The 15,864-nt window shown below is 49.0% G+C and overlaps 1 long non-coding RNA gene across 3 annotated transcripts in view; it reads right to left on the bottom strand.

Annotated features, from left to right (window-relative positions):
* Positions 1–238: 238 nt before the first annotated feature.
* Positions 239–15,864, bottom strand: part of LOC109250747 (uncharacterized) — a 36,445-nt gene continuing 20,819 nt past the window's right edge. For 2 of the 3 annotated variants that reach the window (XR_008418410.1, XR_008418408.1), the window contains exons 2-4: positions 5,307–5,521; positions 4,677–4,810; positions 239–1,518 (exon numbers count right to left, since the gene is read on the bottom strand). This is a non-coding gene — a long non-coding RNA (uncharacterized LOC109250747). Of the gene's footprint in view, positions 1,519–4,676; positions 4,811–5,306; positions 5,522–11,677; positions 12,573–15,864 lie in introns of those variants that run through there. The other variant, XR_008418409.1, reaches the window with a different exon arrangement.

Raw genomic sequence — 15,864 nt, forward strand, 5'->3', positions numbered from 1 at the left:
GTGGGGGAGGGGGACCCAGAATCCGAAGCAGGCTCTGGTCTCTGAGCTGTCAACACAGAGCCTGGTGAGGGACTCGAACTCATGAACCATGAGCCCATGACCTGAGCCGAAGGTGGATGCTTAACAGACTAAGCCACCCAGGTACCCCAGTACTTATTTTTTAAGTGTAAATTTGTACCTTTTGATGACCTTCCTTCAATTCCCCATCCCCACTCCTTCTAGTAACCACAAAAGCTCATTACTTTTTCTAAGACCTTGATTTTTTTTTTTTTTTAAGATTCCACATGTAAGTGAGATTATACAGTATTAGGGCACATAAAATATTAATGGATCCTCCCTATATTTTGCAAATACAGTGAGAGTTATTTTATGAAATCAGTCTTGGAAATATTTAACTAGAACTACGTAACCAGCCCATACCTCAGTTGGCCCGCTTTGTGCTTTGGCTTAGGTTCATGCAGATTTGACCTCCGGTAAACTTGGGTCCCCCCAAACTGGGCTCCAAGCTCTGGCTTTTTTAGACCACATACCCATGCGGCCGAAGGAGCACGTACTGACACAGGACAGGGAGACGAGGCCTCAGCTAACGTTTTCCATTGAGTCGGCCTGGGTCGGCACGAGGCCCACCTTCGGTTGGGCAGCCCCCCCCACCAGAAACGCCACCTCACCCAGGTGTATGTGACCCAGGGTGAAGCCTCCTCCGGGAGGAATCCCCACCTCCCACACTACTGGGGATTTTTGTCTCCTGTGCTTCGGCAGCCAGTTGTTTCCTTCCAGCCCCCGTTAAGTGGAGCTGACGCCCCAGCAGATTCATTCCACGTAGCCGGCAGCCCCCTTCTCGCTCGGCTCCTGGATTAGGCCCTTAGGGAAAGACTGGGCCAAGGTGTGTGTGTGTGTGCGTGTGTGTGTGTGTGTGTGTGTAGGGCAGCTGGTCCCTCCTTGGCCCTCCCACTTCACCTTTTCTGTCTTTATTACTGTGGGTGGTTACAGCAAAGCAGAGGGTCACTTCTCCTCATCACCATCAGGGAGGTGTTGTGCCGCCTCCCCCGGGAGCACGCCCGTCCTCTTCCTCAGGTGAGCCTCTCTGAGGCTTCGTCTCCCCCAGAGGCTGAAGCCTCTACCTTCTTTCCAGGCAGTGTCCTCACCAGATGTCTGAAGCAGTGGGGGACAAAGCCCAGCGTGCCTGGTGGTTTGAAGCACCTGTTCCAGAGGACGGCAGCCTCCGTCCTGGGAGGGACAGGAGTAGCAACCTCTCTGCCTTTTAGTCACTTCCAGGAGCACTAGCCAGCTCAGCCCAAGGATGGGGGGCCTCCATGCCCCTGTGGGGAGAGGCTAGAGTGATGTCGTCTTCAACAGCAGAGGCAAGTGTGACAGCAGCAGAGACAAGCTTGCCGTTTACGAAGGTGACTGCTCCCAGTGTCCTCAGCATTCGGCCTCAGCCTGCCGTCTCCGCCCCGTGGGCTCCTTTACCTGCCACGGTGGTCCCCAGGGAGAAGGACATCCTCTTGTCTCAGAGCGCTGAAGCGGAGGAAAAATAAGTTCCCCTTTACCCTTCTATGTCTGGCTGTGTAGGGCAGCACAATTCGGACCCCCTCACCATACACGTACCTGTCTCATTGGAGTGTGGATTAGTTTTGTTTTGTTTGGGGTGGGGGTGGAGAGAGAGAGAGAGAGAGACAGTGGGAGAGGGGTGGAGAGAGAGAATCCCAAGCAGGCTCCGCACTGTCCGAGCGGAGCCCATCGAGGGGCTGGAAATCACAAACTGTGAGATCATGACCGGAGCCTAAATCAAGAGTCAGATGTTTAACCAACTGAGCCACCCGGGTGCCCCTAGTTTTGGTATTTTTAAGAAATAGAAAACTCACAAGTTTTCTTGCCTCCTAATCGTCTGAATGGATTTCTTTTTTAAAAGATTTTATTTTTAAATAATCTCTACGCTCAACGTGGGCTCAGAGTTACAATCCCGAGATCAAGAGTCATGTGGTCCACCACTGAACAAGCCAGGTGCCCCTAACTGACTAAAAGAATTTAGCTGAACCTGGGTGGTTCAGCTGGTTAAGCAACCAACTCTTGGTTTTGGCTCAGGTCATGATCTCACGGTGTGTGGGTTCAAGCCCCATGTAGGGCTCTGCGCTGACAGTGCGGAGCCTGCTTGGGATTCCCTCTCTCCCCCTCTCTCTCTCTCTGACCCTCCCCTGCTCTCTCACTCACTCTCTAAATAATAGATCGATAGATAGAATTTATACAGAAGACCTGCCCCAGAAAGAGAGCTATCAGCCTAGATAACTACAGTGTAAGGTAAAGTAGGTGTGGTTGCCCCTCTGGCAACTACCAGTGTGTGTTTCCGTTTGTTTTTTGTCTGTCTGTGCTCTGCTGCCCACCAGGCCCTTAGGATGGTGGCCAACTATGCTAGGGACTAATGCTGCGTGTGCGGACACTCGTCCTCAATATCTGGGAGGGACGGAAAGATGAGGAAGCTCTAAACCTAGGCCAGCAATCCAGGTCCCAGAGCACAGCCAATGACTCGTGGAGTCACGGATTCCAAATACAAGCAAACAACTATCAATCCATATCTATATGCAAAGGGTGAGCAAGAGTGAACAGCAGGACTCCCCGCCTTAAGCGAGGGGTGGCTCAGTGCTGAGACTGAGGGAGAAACCTAGAATGAGCAGCCCTTTGATGAAGAGTTCTGTGTAGGAAGGTAGTGCGAAGTCCTGATGCGCTCAACCTGGGTGAGCAATGCCCATGCCTGGAAGGCTCTGGGTCCAGGGGAGGGCATGGCTCCCTAGAGGCTGGACTTCTGCGGGATGAACTCTGTCTTGTAGACCACCCCCCGGCTCTGGGCTTGTGTTCCCTCGTCTGTGATATGAAGGGAATGGACCGGATGCCTGCAAAAGTCCCTTACAGAACAGAGAGACTACTGTGACTTCCTTGACCTGGGTGTTCCCAGAAGACAAGGAGGTCCTTTTTTTTTTTTTTTTTTTTTTTTTTTTTTGGAAGAGCAGCATGAAATGATGAGACTGGTTCTCGGTGTTGACCTTTTACTACAGGTCCTGTGAACATTTGTCTCACTTGCCAAATGAAAGCGGGCTTGGGTGACAGAATATTCCACAAAGGAGAATAAGTGCCAGTCTGCTGAGAGGAAGTGGCCGAGGCAAGGACCGGCTCTCGCTGGGACACCTTACCGCCTGGGCTTAATGGGGGTGAGCAGAAGTCTCACTGAACCCCGATGAAGGTAATGGCACGCAGCATTCCTAGGATGAGGGCTATGTTACCATAGCAACTGACTCCCGAGGCGTCCGCTCCAGGCGTTGAGAAGCCCAGGCCACATGTGGGCTACAGCAGGTCAAAGGAGGCCAAGTTTAGCTAACCTAGCAGGAAATGCAGTGGAGGATTCTATTTAGCTCTCTTATTCCACCTCCGGGACGCCAACGTTCCCCAGAGGTATCGTATCAGCACCAAACGACTGCAAGGCAGGTCAGCGCATCCACGCGTGTGCTCGGAGGACGCCCAATGATAAGCACGACGCCCCATCACCTCAATTCTGGCAAACGTACTTCTGTTCTTCTGAAGACCACTGAGAACAAACTCCATTCCTCTCTTTTGTACACATTTATAGTAATCATTATCTTTATTTAAAAGGTCACTTTTCAAGGGCGCCTGGGTGGCTCAGTCGGTTGAGCGTCCGACTTCGGCTCAGGTCATGATCTCACGGTTTGTGAGTTCAAGCCCCGCATAGGGCTTACTGCAGTCAACAAGGAGCCCACTTCAGATCCTCTGACCCCCTCTCTGTGTGCCTCTCCCCTGCTCGTGCTCTCTCTCTCAAAAATAAATAAAAAACATTTTAAAAAGTATTTTTAAAAAAGTCACGTTTCATATCTGTTTGAGGGACCAAACTTTTTTTTTTTTTTAATGTAGGGTCCACAAGCAAGGTGGGGCTTGAACTCACAACCCTGAGATCGAGTCATATGCTCTACCAGTGGAGCCAGCCAGGTGCCCCCGAGGGACCACTCTCTTACATCGATTTTTTTCCTTTATTTTAGAGAGAGAAAGAGAGCATGAGCAGAGAAGAGGGGCAAAGGGAGAGAGAGAGAATCATAAGCAGGGTCCACACTCAATGCCGAGCTTGATGTGGGGCTTGATCCCATGACCCCGGGATCATGACTTGAGCCGAAATCAAGAGTCGGACGCTCAACCAACTGGGCCACCCAGGCAGTCCTGTATTGATTTTTTTTTAAGTACTCTCTACACCCAACATGGAGCTCGAACTCACGACCCGGAGATCAAGAGTTACATGCTCTATTGACTGAGCCAGCCACACTCTTGTATTGAGATAAAGAATTGTTTCTGGTCCCTCCCTTTCCTCCTGACCCTTTGTTTCTAAGTACTTGTGGTTAAAATAGTTGTTTAGAATTTTGATTGCCAGCTACTTCCAAGTTCAATCTGTAGTGAGACAGGTCCTAAAGGTGCGGTGACAAGAGAATTGGAAAGCAGGGGGCTAGGACTCTCCAGGAGCCGAGCACCGGTCCCCTGGCCCAAGCCTCTTTTATTTTTGCAAACTGTCTGATAACAGCAAGCACGTACAAATAGTATTTGGCATCTTGACAGGTCGTGCACCTGCAGTGTATTCCATACTGGGTCATGAGTACATCTGGCGCCAGACGAAACATTCTTACCCCAGACCTGGTGCCCATATGATGTCCTTCTGGAGAGAACGAGCAGTCCCGGCAGCTTTCCAATCTGCTTTCAGTTCCTTGCTGCTCCGTCCCTTTCCTTCAGGACATTCTTACGGTGCCTCTGGCTTCTGGTTCTGCAACACAATCCTCTGATTTAACTGATGATACTTGTTTGATCAAGATCCAGGTTACACAAATCTAATTTTAATCAAAAAATGTTACTTCCCCCAAATAGTTCATGAGTTCTTCCTACTTAATTTGACCATCAACCTTCCAATTTTGAAAGTTCGCTGGCATGTGTTGTTTACTGTGGAGAACAGTAGAAAGCAAGACTACATCCAGAACTATTATTTCCATATCTCAGAATAATTCATTCTTGATCTATGCCTTCGGGATATTTGAAATGTACATTAAGAGAAAATTTTGGGGGGGGGTGTTAATTAATTTGGGGGACTAAGGAAGACTTCTCTCTTTGCAAACCTAGGCTAAGTGTAAATTATCATCTACAGCGATGTTCTGCTTATTTCTTGTGCCTCAAGCCACCGCTCTGCCTTAATACATGTGGCATCTGAAAGAAGGAAAGACAAGTTTAAAAACATCGTGGATGTGACAAAAATGCCATGCACTTACGGGAAAGCTATTCATTTTTGTTGTTGTTTGTTTCTTCCAGGCAGCCCGGGCTTCAAAAGAGACTGCTCTTTGTTCGTGTGTGTCTCACCGGATGTGAGGGTTAACCGAGGGGTTTGTGCTGAGTAGTTTCTGGCTTTCACTCTCAAGGTGGGAAAGCTGAATGTGGTTCTTCCAGTGGCCAGAGCAGAGGTGTCACGACTGGGTCTGTAACAGGACTGAGGTTCATAAAGAGAGTCATGACACCGAGGCTTTTCTTTCCAGGAAGCAACTTTATTCCTGGGCTCAGTGGATTCGTACCCAAAAAACTGAGCCCCGCGCACAGCTGGGTATAGATATAGATATTATATCTATATAGATATAGATATTATACGATTTCTACTTCTTTGTCTCCCATACATGGTAATATACAGACATACAGTCTGATGGGGCGGTCTAGGTGACAGAGTCGTGAGGAATGTCACATAGGTGCACATAGCCAGGTTACCCTCCCTTGTCTTGAGGTTTTCATCACATTCCTTTGGGAGGGGCTCCACCACATTCCCCACCTTTGATGCTCAGACTCCCTTATTTTGGATCAAAGAGCATCATCTTGGTTTAGAGGTTTATATTTTCAGAACATCATTACACGCGTGGCCATCTTTCTTTCAACCATGGCCTCAATGAGACTGGAGACAGACCATATGACCAGGGGAGCGAGGCAAGGTAGGATTAAGCAAGCTCCCAAAATCAAGAGGATAATACACATGAGGGTTTTGAATCCCCCGAGAGTTGAAAACCATCCTCCAAATAACTCCCCAGGGTTCCAATCGTCCCGGGTCTGGACAGGACACGAGCAACCTTTCTCATCCCATCTGTCATCTCCTCTATGACTTTTCCTTCATCATCGATCTGTAGGCAGCAGTTGCTCAGGTTAAATTTTCCACAAACACCTCCCTCAGAAGCAAGCAGGCAATCTAAGGCCAAGCGATTTTGATAGATAGCATTGCGCTTTTTTGGTTTGCTCCTTGGCTAGCAAGTTAAGAGTTCTGGCAGTTTCATCGGTTATAAATTCTACAACCGCTTGCAGTCTGATGATGCGGTTTAACATGTAAATGGGAGTGCGGTAGCCCCAGGACCCAACGTCTGCCCAGCTGACAGGGCCATAATATTGGATTATACGCTCAGGAGGCCATTCATCATCTTTCCATTTGCCAGTTTGTAGGACACACTGGTTTCTTTGAGCCTCTCTATCTGCATACATTTGAACTCCCAGATGTTCTCCCCTTGTAAGTGGGAGCAGGAAGAAAGATGGACGGATAGTCCCCAGCACACATGACGCTGACCAGCCTGAAGGGAGTACCGTATAGGCTGTTTTCCCACATATGCAGTATAGGCCACCTGGGGCCTGCCATTCGATGTTGTCCCAGGCCTCTCGGAGATGAGAGAAGATAAACAAGGGATGAAGGTCTGGCTCGAGGTGACCCGGAGACCCCCACCATTGGGTTTCCCAGGTGATTGAATTATAAAACCTTTTGACTTCAGCATGATAAGTTTCCAACAGGGATGGTGAACTTTTTCCCCCATCGGGCAAGACGGTTCTTCCCAATGATTGAGGTTTTGAGAAGCCAAACCCTGGTAGTAGAACTGGGGTATTTTGTTCCATTATAAGGCTCAGGGGATCTAATTCCCTGGCCTCCCCTAACCATGGATCCCCCACGCTGGTTCCCCCACATACATAACATGAAGAGATCTTTAGGGTCTGGGCTATAGTCTCTGCAGGGCTAGAAACCAGTTCCCTGCTGGGACTGAAATGGGAGGGGCACTACTTATTTCTTCATAGAAGGAGTGGAAGACTTGATGGGACGCGGTCAGATGGGTGGTAGTGACCCTCTTGAAATACAGCACAGTCCCTGGGTCTCTGTCTCGCCCATAGATTCGGACGCCAAATCAGGTGCCCCATTGCCACTTGTAGCCTTCTGGGTTAATGATGGTGAAATTAACAGGGTTACAGGTTTTTTTTTTTTAAATGTTTATTTTTGAGAGAGAGAGACAGAGACAGAGACAGAGACAGAACACGAGCGGGGGAAGGGCAGAGAGAGACGAGGAGAAACAGAATCCAAAGCAGGCTCCGGGCTCCGGGCTGTCAGCACAGAGCCCGACGCAGGGCTCGAACTCACGAACCGCGAGATCGGGACCTGAGCCGAAGTCAGACGCTTAACCAACTGAGCCACCCAGGTGGCCAGGGTTACAGGCTTTTGATTGACAACCTGATGTAGTGTCCCCTTCTGAAGGAGTGCTGTTGTGCCTTTTTTTCCCCCAAGCAGCCCATGAAACACAGTTCCAACTGATGCATAAAAACTTAGATGTATAGGCACCTAAGCCCTTTTCCTCACATTACGTACTTGTCATTGAGTCGGTATTTTCGCTCCCAATCTAAGCCTCCAAACGGTATATCAAGAGTCCTCGGGCCCTCCATGATAAGTGCCCGCTTTTCTCGCATAACAAATGCCTCTGGGCCAATCCCTATAACTGCACATACATCAAACAGTATTGACACCGGACGTTTGGGGTCAGTGATTTGTGTCTGGCTGATCAAGCCCCCCCTCCATCCCGGTAGGATCGGACTTTTAATCAATCTTCATTTGGGGAGTCCTGCAGGTCAAAGCAAGTATATTGACTCCCCCACTGGCAGATAGCATAGGTGGTCTTATTGTGTCTGTAGGTCCCCAAGGTCTTTCCCTGGCACGAGAAGTGGGTACGGTATAGTAAGGTCCAGGTGACTCCCTGGCCTGACCTGGTTATGCGAATACATGGGTCACATGATGATACAAACGGGGTCCAGATTAAAAGCAACTAATACCAACAAAACATCCTGCCCACTAGAGGAGAGAGAACGCTAACAGAAACCTCTCACCACATTTCCAGCTGGCTGGGGCGATCTCTGCCAACCCGATAGCAAGAAGTAGGGCAAAAATTGCAGTAACAGTGAGAGACAAGGGGTGGCAGCGCATCACAGTAAGAGCGCAGATAGGGACAACAAGGACAGTCTGTTTATTTCACCGGACCTGCGATTCCCCAAGCTTCTGCTGTGTGTAGATTAGTCAGCTTCCGGAGTGACTGAAGCAGGGCTGCAGTGTCCCCAGGCCTCTGGAGCTGCAGATTGCTTCTTCCGTACGGTCAGCTTGCACGGCACCCATGGATCAGGAACGCACTCCCAGTTTCGAGGTGCCGGCTTTGACTCTGCTGTGGTGAATCTGGGGACCCACCTCAGCCACCTTTACTGCAGTAGGGGTGGACAAAATGACAGTGAACGGGCCCCTCCAGGGGCATTTGAGTGGTTGAACATTCCGCTGCTTTACCCATACGGCATCTCCTGGCTCAAAGGAGTGAGCACCTGTGGTCAGACTCACAGGCGAATGCTCTTTAACCCATCGGTGCAGGGTGGTTACAGTAGAGCCGAGGGCCCGCATCTGCTGCCTCAGGGATAGACTGCCTATCTCATTTAAATCCCCCCTATGCCCTCGATAATGGGGGGAGGGGGCCCATAAAGGAATTCATAAAGGGAGAACCCAGTCTTAGCGGGGCTGCGCCCGATTCTTAACAAGGAGATCGGCCACACCTGGTCCCAGCGCAGGTGGGTTTCCTGACACGGTTTACTTAACTGCAGCTTCAGGGTTCAGCTCACTCATTCCCCCTTCCCGGAGCTCTGGGGTCCGCACGCAGCATGTAACCTCCAGGTGATCTTTAACCCCTCTGCCACCAGCCGCACCCCCTCAGCCACGAACGCTGGCCTGTCACGTGACCCCACAGCGACAGGGATCCCAAATCGTGGGATAATTTCCTTTGGAAGTAGTCCGGCCGCTTCTTGTGCCTTTTGCGTGCGAGCCGGGAAGGCTGCCACCCAGCCCGAGAAAGCGCACGCAAACGCCGACGGGTATTGGGGCCTCGGCCCCCGGGAAGCTCGGTGAAGGCCACCATCGCGCTTTCAAGTGGGGCTCCCCGACGCTCTGCACCCCGGGGGCGGCCTTGGGTCCCTGACGTGGGCCATTCCGGGCACACGTTTCACATTGCTCCCACCCCCCCCCCCCCCCGGGGCTGGGCCGGAGAGTGGGGGGGGATGCCGGCTCACTAGTGTCGAGGGCTGGCCGGCCCACACGGGTGTCCCGATGGAACTGCGGGACGAGAGTTGGGGCCCGGGCCTCAGGAATGGCTACCCGGCCGTCTTCGCATTTCCACCATCCGCCCGGGAGGCAGCTTCCATTTTCAGTCCCACACCAGGTACTTTCGTGGTGTGAGTAATTCGGCTCCCACTGTGCCAGCGGGGTGGGGAACAGCGCGGCGGTTAAAGCCGCCGATTCCGCCGTTCGTTTGGAGGCCGCGAGCTTTGCCTCTCGGTCTGCCTTACGGTGCCCCCGTGCAGCCGTGGTGTTTCCCCATCCTTCGATGTCCCCGGCAATGCATGACTGCCACCCTTTTAGGGGCCCACAGAGCGTCCAAGAGTCCCAGGATTTCCTTACCATAGTTTACGTCTTTTCCTCCTGAGTGTATTAGACCCTTCTCTTTCTATAAAGCCGCATGCACGTGGAGGGGGGTGAAGGCATAGCGTTTGCGTGTATATTAACACGCGTCCCTGCCGCCAGCTGGAGGGCGCAGCTTCGCGTGATGAGCTCTGCCTTCTGTGTTAAAGTCCCTTGGGGGAGGGGTTTGGCCTCAGTGACGGAATTCGGCGTCACCACGGAGTTCCCTGCACGGCGTTCTCCCTCTTTCGCAAAACTGCTACTGTGGGTGAAACACTCGGCGCCGGGGTCCTCGAGAGGCTGGCCCCTCAAGTCTGCTCGGCTGGAGGACACCTCATCGGTGACTTCAATGCAGTCAGGGTCTGGCTGGCCGGGCCCGACGGGCAGCAGGGTTGCAGGGTTCAGGGTGGGCCCTGCTTCCAGGGGTATGTGCGGGTTCTCACGTAGCATTCCTGATATCTGACCATCCCCGCGTTGGGTGGCCAGTATTGTCCCTTGTACTCCATTAATGTCAGTACTGGATGTGTCGTTCGGACTGTCCATTCTCGTCCCATAGCTAACTCGTCAGCCTCAGACACTAAGAGGGCCGTGGCCGCAAGTGCCCATAGGCAGGGTGGCCAGCCTTGGGCCACGGAGTCAAGCTGCTCGGAGAGATATGCCACCGGGCCATGCCATGACATCTGAGTTAGGACTCCCACTGCAATACCAGTGCACTCATGGACGTAGAGAAAGAAAGGCTTAGTCGTGTCTGGGAGCCCCAAACCAGGCACATTAGTGAGGGCTCACTATATTTCCTCGAAGGCCTTTTGCTGTACTGACTCCCACATCGAGGGTTCCCTCTCTCCCCGCTTTGTAGCCTCATAGAGGGGTTTCATCAGGACTGAAAAGTTGAGTATATAGATTCCACAGACACCTGCGACCCCGAGAAAATCTCGAACCTGGCGTCGGGTTGTTGGGGCCGGGATCTAGCAGATGGCCTGCTTCCTCTCTGGGCTGAGTTGGTGCTGCCCCTGAGACAGGTGGAAGCCAAGATATTTAACCTTTTCCTAACAGATTTGGGCCTTTTAGTTGCTGGCCTGTATTTGGAGGAAGCTGCGATGCGAGCCATCATAACTTGACAGCGATCTGTGATACAGACTTTCAGCCAAGGCAGTGGGGATAGGACCAGGTCTTGCCAACAGTCACTGTAAGGAAATTGGTCAGGGTGGCCGGGGTCTCTCGCGATGACCCTGAACACTCAGCAAACTAGTTCCTTCTCAAGTGAGCCCTCGGAGAGCCAGCCCACCCCAAATGATGGCCAATCAATTTCACAGAACGTCCAGAGCTTTTCAGGAGTTAATTTCACACCATAATCTCCTGAATATCCCTTTTCGAATTTTCTCAACAGACACTCTAGGGGAGCCGGTTTACTCTCCTTTCCACCCATTTCCTCCCCCTGACGGACAACTTTCATGCACCAGAGAAGAAAAAGGGGGAAGGGGGGCTAATTTGGAGAGGACGTGCATCGCTTTGTCTGTCTCCAGACAGTCTCCTCTCGGAGATATTTCAGGAGCCTCTTGGCATTGGCGGGTTCAGTACCAACCCCTGACCCGGATCAGACTCCCAAGGAAGCCTGATGCTGCCTTAAGCTGTATGAGGTCTCCACGGAACTGTGGATCAGGACTCAACACTGGCTTCAGCCCTTGGTCAGGTTGGAAGCTGTCCATCTCATTCACACACATTCACATGACTCCAACCCACCGCCCTACATTCAGCGCCTTAGAGTTGCAGCGTCGTTCCTCATCCCTTGTAGAACTACCAGGGCAACTCGGAGGTGGTCAGGCTCCCCTTCTGCCTCTTAGGGGCAGGTCTGCCAAAACGAACCTGGGTTCTTACCAGTCTGATGGGTGGCGCTCCTTAAGCTGGTTCCTGGGCCTCACGGGTTCCGTTGGTGCACACGGGGCCCTCACCCCTGCACACCGGGATAGGCTAATCTCCTACGGACCAAGTGGTCCATTGGCGCCAGTCGAGGTCGCTTCTCCCGGCTCTCAGGCTCTACCTCGGTGGCAAAGGAAGTGGAAATGCACCATCTCCAAATCCCGGACACAAGCTGCCAACTAATGTAGTGGTGTTCTCGCCCAGAGAGTCGTGACGCAGAGGTTTTTAATTTCCAGGAAGCAACTTTATTCGTGTCGGCACCACTAAGTTGGGTTCGTACCAGAAGAACTGAGCCCCAAATGTCACGTGGCATAGTTTTTTATACATTTTCTATTTCTTTGTCTCCCGTATATGGTAACACACACAAACACGCAGTCTGATTAAGTAATCTCAGTTTACAAGGTCATGAGGGATGTTGTCACGTAGGCGCATAGCCAGGTTACCTTGAAGTTTTTTCTCCCTTTTTTTCTCTCTCCTTAGGGAGGGGAGTCTACCACGCTGAGGATATAATTAATATACGACATGCCTATAGGCAACCGTGCTGTAGGGAATATATGGAAACTGTTAAGAGGGTCCATCCTAAGAGTTGTCATTACAAAGAAAAGAACCTTGTTCCTTTTTCTTTGCATCTATAGGAGATGCTGGATGGTGACTAACTTATCGTGGTAATCACCTCACGACGTATGTAAGTCACATTATTATGCTGAACCCCTTAAACTTATACAGGGCTGCGTATCAATTGTATCTTAATAAAAAGGGGGAGATTTGTCTTCAAGAATTCATGCGTCGAGTTTGGAGATGGAGGAGAACAAGATGTCTTTTTTCTGATTTGTTTCCTGTGGCTCCTTTTCCCTTCAGAACTCCATTGAGAGAGCACTAGGCAAACCCGGGGCGGGGGGGGGGGGGGGGGGGCGGAAATCAAGTCAGCCAAATTCACCAAACTGAAGGGTTTCTTTTCCTGAGCTTTGCTTTGCCGGCCTGACAAAGCAGAGAGGCCCGGGGCTCCCAAGCCCTAGCCAGACCTGCCTGGGAGCCCCGTGCCCGGTCTCCGGGGCCCGCTTTGTCCGGCTGCCTGTCTGGCCTCCCCAGGTCCACCTGTGCTTGACCTTTCCGTCTCAAACCTACTCACACTCTCTGCAGCAAGGCTAATAAGCCCACCCTGAGTTTTCCTTTTCTGCTCTATTTTCTCCTTATTCTATTTTTTTTCCAAATTATCCTTTGGTACAATTTAGGGTTTTCTATGGTCACAAACAATCCTCCCTTGATCCATTGACCCACAAATCAGTCATCACTGACTGAGCCAATGAAAATGTTTTTGGAATGACCACATGTAAGAATCCAGCCTGAGCCAGAGTCATCCCCTACCAAAGACAAATTCCATACAATGTCTTCAGAACAGGAACATCAAAATGAAGACAAAAATCTCAGGTTTTAGAAATTCCTCAATAGGATATTCACTAGTGCATTTGGTAGATGCTAAAATTTGAATTTGGTCTCTCCAAGGCATAATTCTCACCTAACACTTCCACGTTCGTTATGTGGGCGAAACTTTGTTAGAAATTGTTTTTTTAGGGGCACCTGCCTGGCTCAGTTGGTAGAGTATATGACTGTTGATATTGGCGTCAAAAGTTGGAGCCCGAGGTTGGGTGTAGAGATTACTTTTAAAAATGAAATAAAATATTAATAAAAGGAATTATTTTACTTTGTTTCATATTATTGACATATCTCAGAGGTTGCAACCCCCCCATCTCCACTATAATGCACACCTTGCTATGTTAACAATGTTTTCCAGCTGACTTATGAAAGAATTCCAGAAAACTAAAATTGAGGCCTGCCTCTGTCTATACCTCTTTACCAGATACTTAGAAACAACAGTAGGATTGGGGCGCCTGGGTGGCTCAGTCAGTTGAGCGGCCAACTTCGGCTCAGGTCATAATCTCGCAGTCTGTGATTTCGAGCCCTGCCAGGCTCTATGCTGACAGCTCAGAGCCTGGAGCCCGCTTCTGATTCTAGGTCTCCCTCTCTCTGCCCCCCCCCCCCCCGCTTGCTCTCTGTCTCTCTTTCTCTCTCAAAAATAATAAACATTAAAAAATTAAAAAAAAAAGAAACAACAGTAGGATGGTTTCCATAATTGTGCAAAAGCTTATGTTAATGTAATCTCATAGTCCATTTTTGTTTTTGTTTTACCTTGCCTAAGGACACTGATCCTGAAAAATATTGCTAAGGCCAATGTTTTTTTAAAAGAAATTTAATGTTTTTATTTCTTTTTGAGACAGAGAGAGAGAGACTGCACCAGCAGGGGAGGGACAGAGAGAGAGAGACAGAGAGAGAGACAGAATCTGAAGCAGGTTCCAGGCTCTGAGCTGTCAGCACAGAGTGCTAAGCCCAAGGTTACTGCTAAAGGGAGAGAAAACTGTTTTCCATCCTTCAAGGTCTTCCAGCTGGACTAAGATTTAAATTTACTGGAGAGAGATTCACAGGAGAAAAAAACTAAAAGTTTTATGACATGTGCACAGAGCCCAATAGTGAAATTGAGACCCAAAGAAATGACCAAAGCAGGTAGTTTTTATACACTTTAGATAAAGAGAAAAAAAAAATCTGTGAGTAGTGGACAGGACCAAGAAACTGTGTTTGGAAGATTCAATTTGTAAGGAATTCTAAACAGAATTTGGGCTGGGGCAGAAAATTAGTAAAAAAGTAACAAGTGTATTTTATGCAGTTTACTAAGCTGTAAATTCCCCATCTATGGTTCTAAGGATGTCTTGTTACCTCCTGGTATAGGGAAAGTACCTTTCACAGGGGAGACTTATTTCCTGCTTCCAAGGGGACAGAGGAAGGTCTGCCTGTCCTTCCTGAATGGCTCTATTTAAAGTAGCTTTACAAGGGGATGGAGAACCACTTATCATGCTAATTGTCAACAAAAGAAAGCCAGAGTAGCCATACTTATATCAGACAATCTAGACTTTAAAATAAAGACTGTATCAAGAGATGCAGAAGGGCATTATATCATAATCAAGGGGTCTATCCACCAAGAAGACCTAACAATTGTAAGCATTTATGCTCCAAATGTGAAAGCACCCAAATATATAAATCAATTAATCGCAAACAGAAAAAATTCATTGATAAGAATACCATAATAGTAGGGGAATTCAACACCCCACTTACAACAATGGACAGATCATCTAATCAGAAAATCACCAAGGACACAATGGCTTTGAATGACACACAGGACCAGATGGATTTCACAGATATATTCAGAACATTTCATCCTAAAGCAGTGGAATATACATTCTTCTCCAGTGCACATGGAACATTCTCCAGAACAGACCAGGTGCAGGAACACAAATCAGCCCTCAACAAGTACAAAAAGATCGAGATCATACCGTGCATATTTTCAGACCACCACGCTATGAAATTCGAAATCAACCACAAGAAAAAAATTTGGAAAGGTAAAAAATACTTGGAGACTAAAGAACATCCTAGTAAAGAATGAATGGGCTAACCAAGAAGTTAAAGAGGAAATTAAAAAGTATATGGAAGCCAATGAAAATATTAACACCACAGCCCCAAACCTCTGGGATACAACAAAGGTGGTCATAAGAGGAAAGTATATAGCAATCCAGGCCTTCCTAAAGAAGGAAGAAAGCTCTCAGATACATAACCTAACCTTATACCTTAAAGAACTTGGAAAAGAACAGCAAATAAAACCCAAAACTAGCAGAAGATAGGAAATAATAAAGATCAGAGCAGATATCAATGCTATCGAAACCAACAAAAAACAGTAGAACAGATCAATGAAGCCAGGAGCTGGTTCTTTGAAAGAATTAACAAAATTGATAAACCCTTAGCCAGACTGGTCAAAATGAAAAGGAAAGGACCCAAATAAATAAAATCAAGAATAAAAGAGGAGAGATCACAACCAACACAGTGGAAATAAAAACAAAAAAAGAGAATATTATGAGCAATTATACGCCAATAAAATGGGCAATCTGAAAGAAATAGACAAATTCCTGGAAACATATAAACTACCAAAAGTGAAACAGGAAGAAATAGAAAATTTGAACAGACCCATAACCAGTAAAGAAATTGAATCAGTAATCAAAAATCTCCCCCCCAAAAAAAGAGTCCAGGGCCAGATGGCTTTC

This window comes from Panthera pardus, unplaced genomic scaffold (genome assembly GCF_024362965.1).
Source record: "Panthera pardus isolate Hobbes unplaced genomic scaffold, ASM2436296v1 HiC_scaffold_27, whole genome shotgun sequence".
NCBI classification, from domain to species: Eukaryota; Metazoa; Chordata; class Mammalia; order Carnivora; family Felidae; genus Panthera; species Panthera pardus.